Here is a 6,497-nt window from a genome sequence, read left to right as displayed (position 1 = left end):
TTCTTTCTAAGGTTGGCACCAACATGGTGGAATACCTCCAGCAGGCTGAAGGGTCAAGGCCGTACCCCTACTGTACATCCTGACGTTGGGAGATAATGACCAGCGCTGCTCTCAGGCATGTGTCATTCTGGTGGGACAGGCTCTGGAACAATGCGCACTACTTGGGGCGGTTGATGTGTGCTTCAAGGCATTTTATATTTTTGACATTAACTATTTAAGGTAGTGTGCACCTGTACAGTATAGGACTTTTTGTAATGTTGCTATGAAATAGCATAGCCTACTTGAAAAGTCATAGACAGTGTTTGTATGTTAAAACGGAACCAGGGCTGGATAGTTTTGTTTTGCAGAAAAGATATCTAATGTCACAGAGAGATCCTGCTCTGTAGAAGCTGCCCCAGCCTATTTGTGTTATTACTCCATTCTGCCCTTATGAGTAATAGTGTAGTATTGATGTCACTGTTGATTATCTGTTCTTGTGCTTTTGAAAAATAAATGTTTTTTCTATGAACATTTAATAGGATGTTGTTTATTGCATATATGTATGGTTTGCAAAACTTTTAAGATTTTTTTTTTTTTTTGTAATAAACCAGTATATCAAAGTAATTTAACTGTTTAATAGACGTGGGTAGTTTTAACATGAAAATAATGATAACCTATTTGTGAGGTAGAATTAACTCAACATTCCAGTCAAAATGAACCAACATCTGGGTAGAACATTTAACCAATTTATGTGGTAGAATTAACCCAGCATTATAGGTAAATATGACCCAGCATTTGGGTTGAATATTTAACCCATTTTGCTGGGTAAAAAAAATAACCCATTTTGCTGGGTTAAATTAACCCAGCATTTAGTTAGTCCAATAGTTACCCAGCAGCTGGGTTAAAAACAACCCAGATTGGGTTGTTTTTAACCCAGCATTTTTTAGGGTGAAGATCAATATCGTTCTACGCTTTTTGTTGCTTTGGTGTGCGGCATTTTGAGATGATCCCTAAATCATTTGTTTCGCCGTAGAGAATAATGGTGTTTATGCTTTTAAACATGTATAATTTAAGGCGGATGAAGCTTAAAGACAATGTAGAGAGGAAATATACACTGAAAAAAATATAACACTGGTTCAACTTAAAAAAATTGAAGTAATCTGTCACACCTAATTTTTTATCATTGATGTAATGTAAATAAACCATTTACATGTAACTTAAAAATTTTAAGTTCATGTAAACTGATTTCTAAAGGTATATCAAATTAAAAATTTTAAATTGTTCTAAATTAAAATAAATTAGTTGGCTATATTACTTAATCTAAATATTCTGCTAAATCTAACCTAAAATTATAAACTTGATATAAACTACTTTTTGAATGTTTGAGAAAATTAACTTTTTTAAGTTGCATCAAATAAAGATTTAAGGCATTCATTACTTAAATATATAAAAAAAAAAGATACTTTGGATCAACTTAAAAAGAAATTGCAGTTGTAGAGAAGTTACATTTATAAATGAAGACAATGAACAAACAAGTTCTCCTCCAAAAACATTTATTACCATCCTTGAAACCATACCATGTTTTACTATTAAATAATTTCTCCAATAAAAGACAGAAAACAAAAATAAAATCAATAAAACAATGCATTTTTAATAACTTAGGCTTAAAAACTGTATAATCCTATTTGCTAACCATGTTAAAATCTGACAATTGTTTGACAAATAGTGTGACCAAAATTTAATATTTTAATGCCAATATAGAATACGTTCCCTAAATATTTTCTGCCGGGCCACAAATGTGTGTTTGAGCTCACCAGGATAGCTCAAGTTTAACGCATAGATAAGGCCAAACATGGAACATTCATGTGCGACTGACTTCCTGTGGTGGCTGAAGACAGTCCTCTTCCTCCCTGAGGGCAAACAGGGCCATCGTGCACCTCTCAAGTTCAGCCTGAGCTTCACCTTTCTGAACAACCTAATAAAAGAAAGCACATTTGTTAGACAAGTTGCTCTATTTGGCAAAACAGTGTCTGATGTATGAATGTAAAAATCACTTAATGCTCCCTATGAGTGCAAAAAAACACCTAGGATTATGGTGCATCAAGTTAAATTTAATTATGTCAATAAATAGGCCAAAACAACAAACATACATATATACACACATTATATATTACATTATATTGCCAAAAGTATTGGCTCGCCTGCCTTCACATGCATATGAACTTGAGTAACATCCACTTCTTAATCCATAGGGTTTGATATGATGTTGGACATTTGCAGCTGTAACAGCTTCAGCTCTTCTGTAAAGTCTTTTTACAAGTTCAATGAGCATGTATGTAACTAATGTAAATACATACTATGATTTAAAAAAAAATAATGGCCCTGTGTGAAGGTTGTGCTGCAGCTAATAATGCCACTGACCTCGTAACATTTTTTAGTCCTAAGGTTGAAATGCTTCATGAACAAATGCTTACCAGTGTTTAAACAGTTGGTCCACTTCTTCCACTAAATACACCATAAGACATTTCAGGAGATACTCTCTTCATACATTCACCTCCAGGCTCTAGGCATGTAAAAACAAACATAGTATTATGTTAGGCTTTTAAAGCGTAATAAAATGAACATGGCAAACATTGAAACCTGTATTCAGACAGCATTCACTAACCTGTAAACAAGTTAAACTAAAATGTTTTATTCTGCTACATTTACATTTAGGCATTTGGCAGACACTCTTATCCAGAGCGACTTACATTTTTATCTCATTACACATCTGAGCAGTTGAGGGTTAAGGGCCTTGCTCAAGGGCCCACCAGTGGCAACTTGGTGGTTGTGGGGTTTGAACCTGTGATCTTCCGAATCGTAGTCCAATGCCTTAACCACTGAGCTACCCCTGGCCCGGGGTATTCTGCTAGTTTTGTTTTAATTTAGTGCGTCACAGCCAACTTGATTTAAATGCCTTGCTCAGCTCCATTCACAATATTACATCTAACACCAAGCTAATTTCTGTTATTTTTAAGTGAGTACATACCAGATCAAGAACTTGAAGATGAAGATTATATCTCTGTTCTTCTCTCAATGAGTTTGTAGTGTTGCTTGTCCAAGGAAACCAGCAATCTTGCTTGAAGTGGAGCAGTTGTAATTCTCAGAAACTCATAACTGATCTTAAAAAAAAAAAAAGTAAAAACAAAAATTGGACTGGCTCAAGTTCTTAGCAAATCATAATTACAGTATGTATAGAAAGAATCACCACCCCACACACACCTTTAAAATAACTGCATTCTGTTGCCTTGTAAGTGCTCACTACTGATAATACAATAAACATAATTCAGTTTTGCAGGATAACTAAAATTATTCTCTGATATTATCAGATAATTCAACTACTAACTCTCATTTCGAGAGAGTTTATTTTAGGATATTTAGATTACACTGACATTTAATAAATTCACGGCAATTCTATTGTATCATTTCCATTTCAAAATTTATCCACATAGGGTTTTTATTTGTGGATTCTGGGACTTATCAATGTCTGCAGTATGGGTAAAATAATGCCCTTTTAGAAAAGCTAACAGACCTTTAAACACAAAAGTGAATAAAGATTTCATGTTTACTTTTAAACTTCACAGTAATGGGTAACCTCAGCTTGTTGGTCTAAGTGACCACTAGCTCGAAGTGGGACAGTGCTCTGCCTATTAATCCATGCTACTATTACCAAGCAAATTGGAATATATATACACACACACACATACACTGTTTTTGTGTTTTATTTCACATTTTATTTAATTTGCATGGTTAATTTAATCGGTCGACTCCTGGACTTTTGTACTTGTAGTAACGTTAAATCAACGTGTAAAATTGCTGCCAGTATTAGGGATTATATACTGATAACGTTAAAAACATGTAATAAAGTGTTACCAGTATGTCAGGGACATGTGCTAATGCCCCGTTTCATACGAGGGAATATAGTTTTAGTGATATTACATTACTTACACGTTAGCAAGTCCAGAAGGTTTTAATCATAACTATAAGTACACTACAAACATCACTCACTCCAAACTGGCCGTTCTATGTTTAGGTCACTTTCCTATTAATTTTTACATCGTTAACCAACGGTAGTTAAATATAATTTATTTTATTTTATTCGGCACAGCCGACTTAGTGTAGAAACTCCGTTGTTTTTGAAAATAACCGCGTTAGTTTGCTAATGCTAAGTAATACTGTATAGGTGTTTTTAGCCAGCAAACACGGACGCAAAACTCAATCTACAAAGTAGTTGTTCCTGACATAAATCAATCGTTTGCTCACGGAAGAAATACATTTAACATAGAAATGACGTGAGTTTGCTTTCTTACCTGTTATTTTCTTTAAAAAAAACGATGGCCGCCAGCAGAACGGGATTCAGTCCTCGATAATACTACGTCATGAGGTCACGTGACACTGCGACCTTTAGGTTTGAAGTAGAAATTGTCCTTTGAATGAACGAATTAAATTCAAGTTTAACCAGGAGCTGAAATGTTTGCTTTTAAGCAACGTACAAATATCAGTTTCGTTTAGGAAATTCATTTTTTTCCATCAGATCAATGTAGAAAACATACTTTGTATCAATGACACAGCAGTTTACTTTTTTCAGTGTATGTGGGTATTTTATTTTCGGGTTTATTTATGCAGCTATTGAATTCGGGGATGCGAATATCAAACTAACTTTACCACGGACACAAACCAGGTCAGTAGCGTACTGTATGTAGTGAGCATAATAACGTCAATGGATACATTTGTTACATAGACCACAAAAAAGCAGGTGATTCAGCCCTATCAGCCCAATCAGCTGAAAAGCCAGCCGAAAGGAAAATATAATAAAGCCTATGTTGCGCTTGCATTCATGGTGGGGATGGTGGGGGCAGAGGAGAGACACGTGTGTGTTATGTGTCTCAAACTGCTGGCAGCAGACAGCACGAGACCCAACAAAGTAGGAAGAGACTTAGAGACAACACACCCCAGTCACGTTAATAAGCCACTCGACTTCTTTGAAAGAAAGCTCTAGATAAGTGACGAAGTAAGCCTGTTATAACAATTGCACGTGTATTTTATCTGTTTTGAACTTGGTGTTAATTGATCTTATTGGTTTAGAAATTAATATTTCAATAAATAGTAAACTTGGCCGATTTCGTTATCATTTTGTTGACAAGTGGGGCTTGAAAATTCACCCACCCCCTTAAGTGGGAAATGACAGAAAATGTTTGAGAACCACTGGCTTAACCAGTAAATTAGCTACAGGGTCATGATAGCCAAGGTTCACTGATTCATGTACTGTAAGAAGTGAAGTCTGGCTCATGCAGTTGGATCCAGTAGAAGAGCAACTATAGCTCAAATTATTTTAGTTTCTGAAGGTTTATTCCGATTCTGACAGGAAGGTCAGAACACACAATACATTTTATCGCGTTATGTATGGGGCTATGTAGCTGCTAACCAGGCAAAGTTCTCATACAAAGCTCTGTCCATTGCAGCTCGGTCTGATAAATCATGTTTTCTTGTGCATCATGAAAATGGGTGCGTGTGAGTTGTTCCTGTACCTGAGGAAGAAATGGCAGCAGGCATTTTCCTTCTTCACTATGAGAAGTAGGAAAGCTGGCAAAAGCAAAGTAAAGCTTTGGGCAATGTTGGAAATAATGAGAAGCCATTCTAATGGGAAGTCCTTCTATTCATGTGGTGCTACTTTGACCTACCAGCTACCAAAATACAGGTGCGGAGTATTTTGGTAGCTGGTAAAACCTTGGACTGCGAGTAACGCGGTTTGTGAATGTTCTGCAAGATAAGCAAAGACTTTCAATTAATTTTGACTTGGAAAACGAACAAGTCTTGGTTTATGAGTACTGAGTATCATGTACTATGCATGCGCTTCTTGTTTTGACGCCAAGCGTCAAAAATTTCTCTCTCTTGTGCTGCGGAATTGTGGGTTATTATCTCCCCAGCTGGGTTTTAATACGCGTCTCTTAATAGTATAATTAACATCTGAGCATGCATGTACTGCTTACTATAACACTACTATAACATATTTTATTTTGTGTCTGTATGTGTGTACAGCGCGCATGTAAAGAAAAAGCAAGTCTCATTAGAGAGGTTAAAGAACCATTTTCTCTCTCTGTATCAGCCTGCTCTGCAAAGCAAAGCTGTGGCAATTATAGAGGTATAAAGCTAATGAGCCAGACAATGAAGCTGTGGGAAAGAGTAGTGGAAGCTAGGTTAAGGGCAGAGGTGAGTATTTGTGAGCAGCAATATAGTTTTATGCCTAGAAAGAGTACATCAGATGCAGTATTTGCTTTAAGGATGCTGGCGGAGAAGTACAGAGAAGGTAACAGGGAGTTGCATTGTGTCTTTTTAGATTTAGAGAAAGCATATGACAGGGTGCCAAGAGAGGAGCTGTGGTATTGTATGAGAAGGTCTGGAGTGGCAGAGAAGTATGTTAGAGTGGTGCAGGACATGTATGAGAGCTGTAAGACAGTGGTAAGATGTGCTGTAGGTGT

At 36.2% G+C, this 6,497-nt stretch overlaps 1 long non-coding RNA gene across 1 annotated transcript; it reads right to left on the bottom strand.

The window, feature by feature from the left end:
• Positions 1-1,674: 1,674 nt before the first annotated feature.
• On the bottom strand, positions 1,675-4,378 carry LOC128522778 (uncharacterized). Its single transcript, XR_008359654.1, has 4 exons — positions 4,329-4,378; positions 3,008-3,140; positions 2,454-2,542; positions 1,675-1,954 (listed from the first exon to the last, which is right to left on the bottom strand). It is a non-coding gene; the product is annotated as an uncharacterized LOC128522778 (long non-coding RNA).
• Between the last annotated feature and the right edge of the window lie 2,119 nt (positions 4,379-6,497).

This window comes from Clarias gariepinus, chromosome 1 (assembly GCF_024256425.1).
Source record: "Clarias gariepinus isolate MV-2021 ecotype Netherlands chromosome 1, CGAR_prim_01v2, whole genome shotgun sequence".
Classification (NCBI taxonomy): Eukaryota; Metazoa; Chordata; class Actinopteri; order Siluriformes; family Clariidae; genus Clarias; species Clarias gariepinus.
This window is presented reverse-complemented; position numbering and strand designations above follow the sequence as displayed.